General features: G+C 42.5%; 1 long non-coding RNA gene across 1 annotated transcript in view; it reads left to right on the top strand.

The window, feature by feature from the left end:
- The first annotated feature begins 478 nt into the window (after positions 1–478).
- The window catches only part of LOC147597273 (uncharacterized), a 42,384-nt gene continuing 27,162 nt past the window's right edge, over positions 479–15,700 (top strand). Inside the window, exons 1-2 of the long non-coding RNA XR_015261243.1 lie at positions 479–616; positions 2,705–2,812. This is a non-coding gene — a long non-coding RNA (uncharacterized LOC147597273). The remainder of the gene's footprint in view (positions 617–2,704; positions 2,813–15,700) is intronic.

Genomic DNA, 15,700 nt, shown 5'->3' with positions numbered 1-15,700 from the left:
CTTGCATGAGGAAGGAGAAATTTAACTGGACTTTGGTACGAATGCTCAGCGTGAAAGTGTGAATAAATTCTTCCCTAGGTAAAACTAGCTAGAGCACTCTTTAAAGCATATGTTTTCAGGCAGCTTGTGCAGTGGAGTCTGTGTGTCTGTTCGCCAAGTGTGGCCTACTCTCTCAGGGGAGTGTGGGGCGTGCAGAGTTACCAGACAAATTTCCCCTTTTCTCAACTTCTTCCTCTCAGTAGCTGTTGCCTGATTTCAGGTAAATCTAGTGCAGTCACAGTCCCAAAAGGATTTGTGGTGCGTTTTTGTGAAAGTAAGTGCCTGGGTGAAGGGGAGCGATGGTTTGGGTGCTCCGCAGTGGGAAGGGGTAATAAACTTGCTCTTCGTTTTGGAATGCATTTGAACACAGGATTCTGGAAATCCAGTTTTGTGAGTTCTGTTTCTTAGAAAACTCCTGCACTGTTGTCTCTGCAGGTCCTATTGGGTGCAGGTGAAGATTTTGCTCCTGCATTGCATGTGTCAAGTACCAGATGGCACAACCTTCCTGGTCACGCTCTTGTGCTGTCTTTAGACCTGCAGCCTTTTCTCTTTAGCCACTATTTTAACCCTAGTGCAGGTAAGACTTACACAAAAGGGTTTTCTTCCATCTGTAATGTAACCAAGAACTGGTAGAACAATCCCTTGCCATTCCCACATGTTTCAAGATGATGAGTTAGCCTTTTTTTCCCTTTACTGCTAAATGAAATTAGTTTTAAAAACGTCATACTGTTGAGGATATAAAACCATGAGGGTCTCAATGCCTGGTCTCCAGGGAGCATTCTTTTGAGTTTCTTCATCTGTGTTTTTATGTGATAAAGGGGAAGCTGACATTCTCATTTCATCACATGGATTCAGGAATTTGGGCTTGGAGAAAAGTGTAAAATACTATGAGCTGTATGATGAAGTAATGAGAATTATCAAAACGAAAACTGCTACATTCAACAGTAAACAGAGCACTGTCTGTTGATTTTGGCAGCAAGAATTGTTGCTGTATACTAAAAAAATACACACCAGATCATAAACATTAGAAATGTCTGAACCAAAGAATGAGATCATTTTAGAAGTTAAGGGATAAAAATAATCCTGAAATTATTTTTACTTCTCTTCTGATTTCTGAGTCTCTTGGTTGTGCTGGGGGTTGCAGCCTGAGTAAGATTATATCATATGGTAAGTACAGGCTCATGCTCTGCATTTGTTGTTCATCGATCAGGAGGACTGGCACAAATGGAGAGGCAGGGCAAGCAGCTGCCCTAGGGTAGCCCAATGCATAGGATGGGAACAGAAAAAGCCAGTGACAGCAGCTGCTTTGGGCAGGATGGCAGAAAATTTGTTTTTGCAGAGCACAGCCTGCGGCAGTGCAATTTCTGGTGCTACTCCTGTTGGGAGATTTTTCACTTGAGTTGTAGCTTTATCTTCTGGGGAGTGCTCTTCTGGTTTTTAGACTTTAACAGTGTAGTTCATAGTATGCTTCAGTTTCTGCTTTGAGTGTGTCTCATTTAAAAAAAAAAAACAGCCTGCGACATTGAGGAAACCCTTTCCTCATGCTTCTAATTTAACTGCCAAAAATGAGGGAGAATCTAAAAATAAATGTACAGCCACAACAACAAACCGAAAGAAAACCACAGTATACATAAAAGCTGGGAGCTCTTGGCACTGAGGAAGAGGATTCTGTTCTAGGAAAAAAATGACCACAGACTTAATATTTGGCTTTGTGTTGGAAAAAAAGAGATTTTTTCCTATATTAATATAATATGTTAACATGGTATGTTTGTGCATTTCCTTCTACAGTAAAGTTAATTCAAATAAAATAATCATATGGATGACTGAGGAGTAGAAAATTAGAGTTCCTCAGCTCCACCTAGATGAAGCGTTAATCATTTCTGTCCGTTAAACCAGAGCTGCACCCGTAGCCTTACTGAGGTCCCTGGATAGGTTCTTCAGGAACTGCTAGAGGTACGCGGGGTGATTTTTACCCTGCTCTGCTCAGCACCGATCAGTGAGCCGGTTCCACTCTGCCTCACTGGGCCACCACTACGTCCCCTTCTCACGCCTGCAGTGCCATGTCACAGGAGACCCGCAGAACAGGAGGGGACGCAGAGGCTCCAGCAGGCCTGTAACAGACATCATACGTCTCGGATCTTGTGCGATAAGGGAAAATGGAAGCAAAAAAGAAAATTGTCTTGGTCTAAACATAAATGACACCTCTGCACAGTGAGTGGAGTGTGAGCAGCTCTGGCAGACAGCGGCGCTTCACGTAGCTGCTGCCAGTTGCTTCCTAGAGGAGCCTCTCTCTTTCTGTCAGCTCTAAAAAGGCAGTCTGGAGAGACTACCCTCCGCAGACTACAGCTATCCTCACTCAGCAGTCCTCCAAAGTGCCTGCTTTGTATATTAAGAGATTTTTATTGTTGATTTTCACCATTAGAGTGATTGCTTGATATTATGGTTTTTATTAGTTAAAGCATGATGAGGAACACGGACTACAGGAAAACATAAAATATTCATATGCTTTTTACGCAAATGGTTTTATTAAATAATTGCCAAGAAAGAATTTATCTCAAAATACAGGAGTTTGGGTTTGTCTTTTGGTTTTGGGCTTATTTCTTTTGTTTACATTTTAATTCTAGCCACGTGAAAATGTTGTTTTAATAGTAACTTGTTTTGGCAGGGGAATTGTTGGCATCCTGTAACCTCCAGAAGTTAGCGTGATGACGTGTGAGATCCGTAGCGCACTCAAACCAGGGCTGTAAGACGTAGAAGACAGTTACCTCTGAAGGTAAGATAATGCACAGTTAGATGCAGTTACCAAACACAAAGCAAAGGGCAGTCGTTCCGCAGCGTGGAACGAGCCCAAGGGGTGAAATTCTGGCCTGTGTTCCAATGCAAACATGAGCTGGGAAAGCTGGGATGGGGTCAGATATAAATTTTGGTGATAAACCTGTGAAACAGAGAAGCCTCTGTGGCGTGCCGTGGGCTGTCGGAAGGCAGCTTATAACTGGAAGCGTTCGCACCAAGCCGTCAGACCTCTTGGTCTCTTCGGGTAGAGCAGTGTCAGAAATGAGTTTTGAGCTCCATTTTTTTCCCTCTCCCTTGGGAATCTGTCTTTCATGGGAATACTGTGGACATGCAGAAATAATTTAATTAGGAACCTAAGATAGGGAGGGAGCTCCTGGCTAAAATCGTACTGATGCTAACATGTCTTTGCAGCAAGTGCCTTTCCTGATACATTTGAGAATCACGTTTTTTGCTCTCAGCTTCGTCACAGTGATGACTCATAGTTGTTCTACTTAAAAGTATGCCGTGGTATTTCCTCTGTGCTGCCATTTGTTACTAATGAGCTCCCATATTACTGCAAAAAATATTATTAGTACTGAAATGAATGACTTTGATAATTTGTGTTTCTGAAAACTAGTAAGAATATTTTCTTCAATCTGTTCTTTCATTAGTATCACTGTTAGGGGATCTACACAAAATGTAGTAGGATCAGACTTGAAAATTCAAGTAATTCAAGCCCTATTTTGTGCAAGAAGTTATTTAAACAATGTGGCATTTAAAAATGCCACAAAACCAGCTAAGCTTTTTGCTTCTAATTGAAAAAAAATACCTTCTGTTTAATAAAAATGCATGTATGCACACACACTCGTAGGTAGCATACTCATTACATATCAACTCAGCGTGCTTATTAGCTATCAGCTCATTACAGAGTATGTGTGAAGGTAAGGACATGACAACTGAGCAAGTTCAAAAGTAACCTGCTTGAGTTTTAAATGTAAGAATTTTAATTTTTAATTACACATAAGTTACAATAATCTGAAAACATTAAGTTGAAAGCAATTCTCGTTCTTCAAGCTTGCAGGGAAAAAAGTTGAGCTTTACAAAGATACCTTCGTCTCTGTTTCAGCCTCTAGCAGAGAAGAAAAGGAAACTTACTGTTTAATTTCCAGGAAACTCAATCATTAGTTTGTTTATTAAGAGTCAGTATTCAGCCAGCTAATGTTGTTCATCCAAGCGATATCAAGCTACACGCTTCTGAAGTCAAATATTTGAACTTTCTTTGTGTAATGTACTTTATTACTGAAATAGTTTCGTTTACTGACTTTCACCATTAATTTTCACATGTATATATATGTTCATCCTTCTCTGCTTTCATCCTTATGGACTTACTAACAATAAATTTTACAATAGTTGAAGTTACTTGCATAAATTGAACAAAAACCCACTTTAAAATGTAAGACCATGTTCTCAAAAGGGTGCTTGGTCTTACGGCGCAGTTTTGTTCTTTCACAGACATACCTTTGATCTCCTTTACAGCTCTCTAACTCTTATATGGCTTTCTGACTCAGATTTTGTCACTGGAAAATAAACATACACCAGTCATGAGAACAAAAGGGTGAGATACAAAAGAGTTGCCGTGCAGCCCTTCCGTGTCAGAAGCTGTGTTTGTGGTGGTCTGTTAGCCAGAGTAGGGAGTAGGTGTACATGTATTCCCCTTGTTGGCAGATGCAATAAAGTTCTGGACCTGAGCCACGGAGAACGTTCTGCAAACCGGATCAGGCCACAGGAGGTACAGGTCAGTTAGTCGGCACAAAGTGGTAGGAAAGACCCAGATCCAACAGCAATTTTGTAAGAGGCTGTTGGGAAACGGGCAGAGCTTTGAAGGGCCTGTGCCTTCCTTCACCAGCCAGTGCGACCTCTGTCCTCCTCTGCCTTGTAGCCAGGTCTGGTGCACTGAAGCAGAGTCCCACCAGTGTGTGGAAGGGGTCTGTTCTGTAGGCTGGCCCACCCAGCGTGTTCCGTGTCTTCAATTCCTTTCCATATGTAATCAAACGATGAGTTTTTAATGCTAAATATTGGGTGTAATCACACCTCCTGTGTACATCCATCCACTATTCCTGCTGAAGGTCATACGGCTCTGAAAGCTTAGCTTGTACCTCTTGAAATACTTGAAGCTTTTGGTGTTAAAGATAAATGCATGTGTTTGGGGCTTGCTTTCTTTGAAGCACAGACTTCTTGAGATGAGAATGTTTTATCTTATGATATAATGAGGGGTATTTCCATCTCAATTGATGTATATCGCCAGGGGTAAGGTTGGTTGTTAGTGAAATCTCTTACATTAACATGTTACACAAATTAATAAGAGAGACTTTCCCTGAGAGAGCCTCTCTTTTTTTACAGAGACACCTAGAGTTACTCCTCATTCAAATCACAGATCTGAACAGACTAGTTGTAAGAATGAGGAGGGATGGAAGCAGGAAGAATATTAATGCATCTCTGCTCTGAATTTCTGAATAGCTGTAGGCTCAAATTTCTGCATAATTTCTACATTAAGGTTAAACATTTTCACTACAAAGAAGATTCCAGGAACATCATACTATTGAAAAGCAAAAATATTTCCTAGAACAAAGTGAGGAATCATGAAGAAGATAGTAATATGAAATGCCCACTGAGACAACTGTTTAAATTTGGAAATTCTTGCTGTACGTCTTTTACTGCAAGTTTTTTGAAGGGCTTTAGTTACAGCTTTTGCAAATGCCCCAGATAGGTCTCTCTCTCCTTTCTCTAGTACACCTGAATTTCTAACAGTACAGAAGATGTACTTTCACTAGGAATCAAACATCCGTTCTATATGCAAGGTTGGTGCAAATATTGTTTGCTGTGATGTATTTCAGAAAGAGGGAAGCGTAGATGAGGGGGAATTGGAAAGCAAACCAAGTTGTCTTTACCCGCTGCGAGGTAGAAGCTGCACCGGCCTCTTTGTGAGGGCCGGGTGCGGAGGGGACGTGGAACAGGGAAGTCCCTGTGACTTAGGCATGTGCTTAAATGTGTCGGTAATACTCGTCTAATAGGAGTGGACGTAGTACTCTGGTCTGAAGGACTGAGAACGTGCTTAAAGCGTTTGCTGAATCTGCCCCTAAATGTTGGAAATTACTCAGCGATTAGTAGTGTTGAGACCAATCGTACTCGTCGTTATTTATCTTTAATCTGTGTCAGTGCTGGCCACACTTGAAGCAATGGTATTACTCATGGGCAAATCACGATCATTCAGAAACAGCGAAGCATAATTAGGAAAAGTGACATAATTAAGAAAGTGAAAGCAAATACGTGTATTAAAATTCAGTTTCCTTTTACAAGCAATTGTATTTATCTGGCTTTGTTATTTAGAAGATAGTTTAGAATGTATGCAAAACCTGCTGTTTCTCAGATGTTTCCAATATGGCGTAATTAAAAAAAGAAGGAACTTAAAAGAACGGACAAGGTACAATCACTCAGCTACAGAATTTTTGCTGATTTTCCCCAGCTCTTTGTCGTAACTACTAGCAGCTCCACAAACACCAGTGACAAACCAGTAAATGTGACGGCAGCAGTGCCCAGAGCCAGTCAGTTCTCTTCTGGCTGGAGTAAGTAAATGAAAAGCTTGCATGGACGTGCAAAGACCAAGACCAGGTCCAGTTGTCTTGCGTGTTTCCAGTGATAGAAAGCAGCAATAAAACTGACAGAGTCACTGGAAACAGCCCTAAGAGTTGCACGTTGTGAATTCCCAGATCAGATGCAGTTGTGCCCTGTGCTGATGGCTTTTCAGCTCAGGAGTCAGCGTCACTTATGAATACATTGCATCGTGCTCTGGGAAATAAGGGCTGTGGAAAAATACACAGCGACGCTGTGTCCTGCAAGGGCAGGACTGAAACTTTGTTTTTGTCCTGAGACACTTGAAACTACACAGGGAAGTGAAGTCTCTCTTATTCCGTGAAAAAGCCAGGGAAGGCAGGATGGGAGAATCTCCTTTCTCTTGTTGTGGAGTGACCTCGTCTGGCAGGAGCCTGGAACGGTGGTGGGCTGCAGGGCCCTGGGACCCTGCCGCGGGGCCTGAGGGGGCTGGAGCCGCCAGCACTCGGGCTGCTGCCTCGGATCCTCCTCTGCTCTCCTGCAGTGGGTTTGCTGTTCCTGCACGTATATATTTTTCTGTTAATGTGTGCATGCACCGTGCCACCCAGGGCACAGGGAAACCAGGCTCTCGGGCCTCTTGCGCAGGTGCTCTTGCAATACCAGGATCGCCTGATGGTTGTTCTTTAACCACCTGTTACCGATTCTGCTTGTAAACTTGATGGGGCCAGGCACCAGACAGGATCTGGCCCCTGGTTTAGGAAGCGTGAGCACTAGAGGGCACCGTCTGCACGACAGTCCCACCAGCAGCGAGCTTCGGCTTTGGTAGGGGAGAGGATCGCAGGTCTGTTACCTTTGAGCTGTCTTCTCACTGTGAAGGAGTCAAAGCATCTCTTTAAAATGGCATATTTTGCAGGGTTCTGGACTCATTAGCTGCATTCATTTCATTAAACTCGGTATTGTAAGGATGAAAATGCAGCTAATTAAGTAGCATGTGCTTCTGTCTGTAATGATGCTTGAAGAACTCGTGGTGATCTAAAAAATGATTTGGTTTCACGTAGTAAAATATACAGAGTGTCCACAATGCTTCATCTGTAACCACTGTCTTTGCAACTTTCAGGAGTTACAAGTAACAGGTAATTATTTTCCCCTTCATTGGGCAACTGTGACAGAAGGCTGCGTTCTAAAAATATTTATTGCTTCCTGATTCACTTCAGGAGCATTTGTTCGGGATGAGAAGTTACAGACTGACTTCTTAGCATGTTGTGATTTTCAGAGTGCACAAGCTAGATGTGAGAGATTCTTGAAAACTCTGAGGTGGGGAGAGGTGACTTTCAGCGGGATTCTGACGGCTGAGCTCATCAAACTGGGGAGGTTTTAATTCTAAAGAATATCGTGTGTCTTCATCTATAGCGTCAGATGCAATGAAAGTGGATAATGGGAAGTGCAGAACAGAACAGCTGTAATGATGGTTCGACTTTTTTTAAGCTGGCAGACAAATGGCACTTGGTCCGGTGTCCCCTGCTCTTGCCAGCTGAGAGGTTAGCTACCAGAAAGCACTGCTTTAGGGAACAAGCGGGGCAGTGTGCAGCGCCTGAAAGACCTTATTCATCTGACAGCCTGGAGGAGCTTGTACTACATTGTCTGGTATGCATTAGCTTTGTGAAATTAGTACTCCAAATTTCTCAGAAAAAAAAAAAAAAGTAAGTTTGCCTTCTCTTCTACATTCACTCTTCTAAATGAACTGTCCAAAAGATTTAGTTGCTGCTCTGTCATGTCTAGGACTCGCATGCTGCTGAGGTTGCTGGCACAATATTTTGGGGAGTATGTTCTTGATAGTCTAGTAAAAATACAGTGCTACATCAGAATTTGCCTCTTAGGCAATGAAAATTCAGCCTACCTGAAAGGGAGAAGGAAGAATCTACTGAAAGCAATATTGCTTTCTCTGTTCTCTCATAAAAGATGTAAGATGGCCGTGTTATATATCATTTAACCTCTACTTCATAGCCTAAGGAAAATTAAAAAAAAAAACCAGCCCTACTAAATACTGTCATCATTGCACTGCTTTTTAATTTAACTTGCCCTTGGAAGGACAAAAGCTTTTGGCACCACACAGGTCATTACTGATGTGCTAGGGGTTTGAGGATGGTTTATTTGTAGCACAGTGCTTCTGCATGAAAGGGGACCCCATAAAATTCCCAGGTACCCTTGATAAAAACCCGCTCTTGGCTTAGCACGAGGCAGGGTTGTCCTGCCTGTGAACGCATACTGCACTCTGCTCACTGCAGCGGTAGTAAATGCAGCAAAATCTACTACTTTTCCCACAGTTCTCTTTCAAGTTCTTAGTAAATCTTCTGCAAACAGAATTTTCTTTTACCAGTCCAAAAACTTCATAGCAGTACTGTTCTTTCCAAGACACCCACTTGTTTTCATTTCCTTTGCCCTCATCCCCACTTTGTTTCCTGGCCTGACGTACCCACAGAACAATAGACCTGGTCTTGTGGGAATTGGTCTGGTACCTGAGATTCTTGAGTTTGGGGGTTTGTTTTCATTTTTCTTTTCCAAGCCAAAATATTCTGGCCTTATCGCAGTTTGTTTAAAGTTTGTTTATCGTGATATATCTTACCATCATCCGTGAAGGACCATGGTCCTTACCGTGTTTTCTGGCCAACGCTCTCCTTATCCTATTACATTTGCTAAATATAGAGGATGATTTCCTAAATATACAAGTAATAGTAGTAATTAATTACATCCTTTGGGCCAGAGTAACCTCTGTAGGTTGCAGTGGCGGATCTGGTCCTATAGCTAACTGCTTTATGTTTCTCTAATTACATAAAGCAGCTGTACGCCCCACAGGTTCAGTCAGTGGTGCATTTCTGCCTGCTCTGGAGTCTCCCCGGGAGATGTGTAGCCACTTTCCTATCATCTTCTTTCTAAGCTTTCTGGTGCACAGCTAATTATTGGGAAAATGGAGCTGTGGCTGGAGTAACATTGTACCATAGTAATTGTAGCAATTCCTAATCTGCCATTGCTCTAAATTAGATGGGAGCCAGTCCCCACGGCACAACACAGCTGCAGCTCAAAATCTGGGCCATAATGCGCATGCTAAAATAAGATAATCAAATCTTATGCTTAGGGACTGCTGCTTTCTGGGAGGTGTTTCTCCTCTCCCACGTCTGTGAACAGCACCACAAAAAAATAATGCGTCTGGTGAGCTGTGTGTTACGTTGGAGCGTTAAGCAATAACTCGTTCTGGAAGCAGGGTGCTAGGCTAGATGCTGAACCATAACTGAGTGCAATAATGAGAATTTTTCTCTTGACGGAAGTGATAAGGTTAATTATTTGCCTACGTTGAGGAGCGCCACATGCTGAGTTATCAATCTGTCTTTCTAGGTAGCTGGGGTTTTGAGTGTCAACACTATTTCCTGTCATACCTGGGAGTTTCTTGGCAGCTTCTTATTCTCCTCCCAATCAGGACTTACGATGCTTATTTCATAAACTCTAATGAAATCCCAGCTTGGGGTCATATTGCTGCAGGCCATAGCTAGTTTGTTCTCTTCTCCTGTATTGTCATTGAATTTACTTGCTTTCTCACACAGTCCTGACCCTAAGACAGTGGTAAGTACAAGAGTAACAAAGTGGTTGTGGAACAAAGGAGCACGCAAACAGAATCTCACAGAGTCAAAAAGGGTTTGGTTCAGTGGATGTGATGAACTTCTTGTAGAATCCTGTACAACTGCTCCATTTCTCAAACTGTCTGTCAGCCCTGTCCGCTTCCCTCACAGCATTCATGTTTACTGGGGATGCAAAACCACGGGTGTGTGAACAACCACCGACGGCCGGAATTGTAGTCAGCAGCTGCAAAACTTGTGTTAGCGTAAACTTGAGGTTCACAAGTATAGCAATGCCTTCAAGTTCAGGCCTGTATTTAGCACAAGTCCAACAGTGCCAGCAGTTCTCTCGGCAGTCTCTGACCGTAAATGAACACATTTTCATTTGCTGTATCTCTAAGAGCAGCAAACGTATTCTGGAGATACTCAGTCACTTGGTGTGGCCTGTACATCCCCAGCCCTGCGTCTGTCGCAAACAGGAAGAAACATTTTTCAGGAGGTGTCCTTGAATCTGGCTCTTCCTTTCTCCTTTGTCCACCAGCGTCCAGATTTAATTAATTTTCCAGGCATGTTGCAAAGTCCATCTGTTTTCTGTGGGCTTTTGGGAAAGTGGCATATCAAAATGAGCGTTGCCAGCTTTCACAATTGCGTTATGAGTGTTGTACTAATACATCTTAAAATCACATGTGAATGTAGGATAGTTTTCACTGTCATTTCAGAAACACATCCAGCAAAACCATTTAAGCCTTAAAAGAAAGCATGATTCTAGGGCATTCTTAAATGCACAAGAAGCAAAAAAACATTCTGACAAAATCATGAAGACTTTTTTATTGGAAGCTGACTCATTATTTTTGAACTTTTAGGACTGACTATGCTGCTAGAAACTTGGAATCCTGAGGTTTTAGTATGTTTGGGTTAACTTTCTATGGAATAGCTTTGATAATTAAAGTTGTTAAATAGCTGTAATAGGTATTTTGAATTACAAAAGGCCTTTGAAGTGCATGATAGCACTGGACAAACGTGAACGGGTATATTACCTGGGACAGAGCGTCAAAGATGATACAAACGCAAGGGTGAGCTGCCATGCCGCCACCAAGATCTCCGCTTTCCGCTTACCCCCCAGCGCTGCTATTTCACTCTGCTGCATATCTTCATTGTCTCTGAGCGTGTTTCCTGTCTGTTCAACAGCAGAAGCAAAGCTTGGCACAGTGCAGCATTTATCATCTAGTAAGCCTGGTTCTGGATTTTGAGGCACTGCTGTCATTTTGTAATTCTTTAAGAACGTGAAATTTACTGGATGCTTTCCAGCCAGTTAAGAGAGATTGTTCCTGGCCGGAGGAGCTCCCAATACGTGGTTTGTTTCAGCTTGGGAATAACGGATAAATGGTTCAGTGCAAACCGACGGGTGTCCTGCAGGCATTTTAAAAGACGCTGGCACCCTGGCGTCCCCAAAGTATTTCAGTATGTCTGACAGGGAAGCCCTGGAAAACTGGCGGAAATGCTGCAGTGCAGTTCAGCTATTACTGACTGCTACGTTGAGTTAAACAGGAAAATTATAGGTTAAAAACAGTGAGTGGAAGTGACAATTGCAACACAAGTGTTGGCACACGTGTTTGTGTGCAGCCTTTGGTGTCTCACGTTCCAATGCAGTTCGTTTAGGCATTTTCCTTGTAGGATTCCAGGCCTGAAGTCATGCTGCAGCCATTTCGTTTGGCCCCTGATGTTTTTACACAGATTGACTGCGTGTATTCTTAGTTTTGTGTGAAAGGACAGTGAAAAATGGACCACCTTGGGATGTTAGCACAGTGCTGCAGTGTCATCACTGTCTTCTGCAATCTCTGATGAGTAGATGAACTCTACGTAACATCATGGAGCACCCTTTTTTGCACCAGCTTTTGGAATGTCTGTACTGGATATGACCTTCAGTTCTGCACACGCTGTTTAAAAATGATGCATAAAGGGATGTCCAATGTTGCAAAGTTTCTCTTTATTATTTTATAATTTTCTAATATTTTAGCCTCCTTTTTTTTTCTCCAGAGGCAAGTGTTGTTCTAGAGCATTTTGTTTGTAAGAATGATACATGTAATTTTATTTATCTAAGTCTAGATTGTTTGCAAATATTTGCAACCAAACTTCATGTGTGCCCTGCGGGTAGACAGCGCTGGCTTGGCCCACGCTAAGATCAGCGCTGCGCAGAACAGAACAGGGTGGAAACCCTTGGCGTGAGGTGTTTGGGGCCACCTGGATGTGACCTCCGCTCTGCTGTACTGTGTGGACTTACCCTGCGCAGGTGGCATTTGCAATATTCAGCTTTTATGGTGTAAACACGCGGTTGTAAAACATTCAAATCCTTCATTAAAAAGAAAATTTGAAAAAGGAGAAGAAAAAAAACTGAGCGATAGATACAGAAATGCGTATCTCAATACTTAAAATCAGTACTGTTAAATACAGTCCCTTAGACCTTAGAGTCTGTATACCTATCGTGTATTTTATCTGAAAAGCCTGTCTGGGAGCTGCAGGCAGTAGATACCTAATAAAAAACAACTGGAAGCACGATACCATCATAAGAGGGCAGAGCACGACAACTTTTCGTTCACCTTCCAATAAACTTCATGCAGGAAGGGCAAAGCGTGCAGTCAGATTGGCGGCGAAGTTTTCCACGCTAAAATACGTGCATGTAACTTCCCCAGAAGGCAAAGGATGGGCTTCACAAGTTTTTAGCCTGAAGGAACTTTGCCTGCTGTGCTCTAACAAGTTGTTGGACCACAGAAACGTTACTCTGCACTCAGTCACTTCACTTGGAGCCCAAAAGCGTCACGCGAGGGAGGTATCTCATCAGGACAGCGCGGCTTTCAGCTCAGCGTGATGCTGTGCTCGTGAAACCTGCTTCTGAGGGTGAGCAGCGGAACCAGAGCGCTGGCTGCGTCTCAGCCGTTAGCAACTTCTGACACGGGAAAGTGTGTAGGGCGCTAGTCCTGACCCCGCTGAGCTGTGGCTACCAGGGGGCTGCACGCTGATACTGGCACGCGTTCTGGTGAGTGCTGGGTTGGGAGCGCTCCGTACTTAGTAATGGTACGTGACGGGAATGACAGAGCGACCCGCTCGTTTGCAGCTCTCCTTTATCTCAACATTCTCCGAGTGTTTTGTTCCTGCCTGTGTTGTCACGTATGATTGTATGTGTGCTGCTTTTAGAAGGGCTCTTCCTCCTTTTCTTAGACATCTCCCAGCTTTTGTTCATACCTGATCCATTTGTTCTGGAGGCACCATCGTCGAAATAGTTTAATGATTTAGATATGAACCTTGGACACGTGAAACGTGGATTCAGTTTCCATGAATTTTCTTCCTCTGTGGCAGACTGCATGCAGGATTGAATGCAGGACGCACCAGATGCCTTTCATCCAAGGCTCTCTCAAATACCAGTGGAGGGAGACCGACCCTTCTGCTTTGGCTGAACCGTCATCAGTCACCACAACAAATTCTTGTTTGCTCTGTGTGACCGCCGTGCTTGGGAGCTGTGGCTGTACAGCAGGCCCTCTTTGGGCAGTGTCATCTAGACACAGAATGAAAAGGCTTGATGGAAGCCCAACAGAAGAGGCAACACCTAGAGGCAGACACATCCTCAGCAGGGAACTGAAAAGAAATATTGAGATAGACTCATTAATCAGAAATTTTGGTACATTATCAGCTTAATGATAACTGATTTCTTTGGCGGCATCATAGCAAAAGAGGGTAATATAACTGTGATATAATCTAATTATATCTGGGTTTTTTTCTTTGAAAGTTTGTACCGAAACCTACTGATTTGGACACAAAGGTTGAATTAATCAAATCGAGTAAATGAAATGCAAAAATTACTTTAATTTTTAAAAAATGAGTAAAAAAGATCATGTCAAAATTGAGGAAATGGAAATGCTTTGGTTCAGCATTTCTGGCAGCATCCCATAAATGACCAAAAAAAAGAGAAGGCAAACTTGCCAGAAGGCAAGAAAGGAACTGTAACAGAATGGGGAGGAAACAAAACAACATACCTATATTGCAACACCCAAGAACTTATTCAAACTACGCAAATGTATTTAAAATCAGAAATCCAGCACAAAGGGCTATAATGACAAGGGCTACACTGTGAGACATAAAATGCTCTAGAGGAGTTATGGCTCACTAGGAATATTAATAGCACGTAGGTAGGAAAGCGAAAAGCAATTTTCTTAAGTATAGGAAGAAATCAAAGATAGAAAATGCAAGAAATCAGTAGCCTGAATCTGACGGAACACGGTGTTTGTTTTACACTGGGTACCAGGGAAAGTTTTGTGATCGAAGCCTTAGTTTGACATCTCCTTTGAAACACTGACCGCGATGATCTCTTGTTTTCTCGCCAGGTAACTAGCTTTCTTCCCTAGCTGTAACATGCTGTCCTCAGACCTGTCCTTCCCCGTGAGAGTTGTTGAGCACTATTTAGCTAATCATCGTCTCTTATTTCTGTGCTGGATATTGAATTCTGATTACATTCTTGTTTCTACGGTGCTTGTTTACAGTGGGCTGAGATCACACTCTTGTTCATTTCAGTGAGTCTTGTTTCAAGGAGCAGAAGCCTTTTGAGATTAGATCCCATGACAATAACACGCTGCTGACAGGGAAACCACGCTGCAGGTTTGCTGTTGCTAAGGTTGTGCTGTAGGCAAGGTGCACTTGTCTCACCATCAAGAAAGAAAACTCCAGCTTGTGTAGAGGGCATGGCTTCTACTTTGGAATTGCTGTGATATGTGAGCAACAGCAAAGGTCAAATTTTAAGTCCAGTACCTTGCTTTGTACCCCGCTAGGACAAATAATTTGTCACTAAGGTCTAGTTCCCACCTGAATGAGACTGAGACTTGTCAGCCCAGTACTGTTTAGCTCCTGATACAAGAATAAAATACAGACCAATTTTGACACTTGCTGTCATCAGTTAATACCCTGAAGCATGAAATTTGATTACCCTTCTCTTAAAAGGCGTAACAGCAGGTGTTACTAGCGGTCATAAAATTATTCAGCCTTTAAAAATATCACACCACAGTATGTGACTCTATGATATCTCCCAGATCAGAAAGAAGAGCAAAACATACTAAAGATTTCACGTTAAAAGATTTTTTTATTATTCCATCCTGTCAGGTGAAGGGATGTACATGTAATGTAATTGCAGTGCAGGTATACTGCTGCTTGCATTTCTGCAGAGCGCTTTAAAATTAAGACTCTCAACAGGTAGGAAAGAAGGGTTAGTGTCGTTCTAAAGAAGGAGTTGAGCTGAAAGCTCTTTTTCATGTCCTCACAGCTGGACAGTGATAAAACTGAGAAACCAAGTCAAAACTCCCGATTCACATAAAGAAAGCACGACAAAGCAAAGTAATTCAAAGATAACACAGCTGCAATGTTGGTGAATACAGACATTTAAAAAATCATGAATAAGGCCAATAAAAGCATAATACTGGTGCTCAGAAACATAAACTTTTAATTTTCCTTCTTCCTTCTTGAGTAAGCACCATGACCTTGTTTTAAAATGTTTACTCTAGTTCTAGAACCTGGGATTTTTTTTTCCTAAATTACACGATTCCAGCTGTTGCAGAGTTCCCACTAAAAACTGCACGACTTCAGAGCATACTAACAACCTATCAGTGACATAGATGAGAAGGAATCCAGCT

This window comes from Chlamydotis macqueenii, chromosome 28 (assembly GCF_036417535.1).
Source record: "Chlamydotis macqueenii isolate bChlMac1 chromosome 28, bChlMac1.mat, whole genome shotgun sequence".
NCBI classification, from domain to species: Eukaryota; Metazoa; Chordata; class Aves; order Otidiformes; family Otididae; genus Chlamydotis; species Chlamydotis macqueenii.
This window is presented reverse-complemented; position numbering and strand designations above follow the sequence as displayed.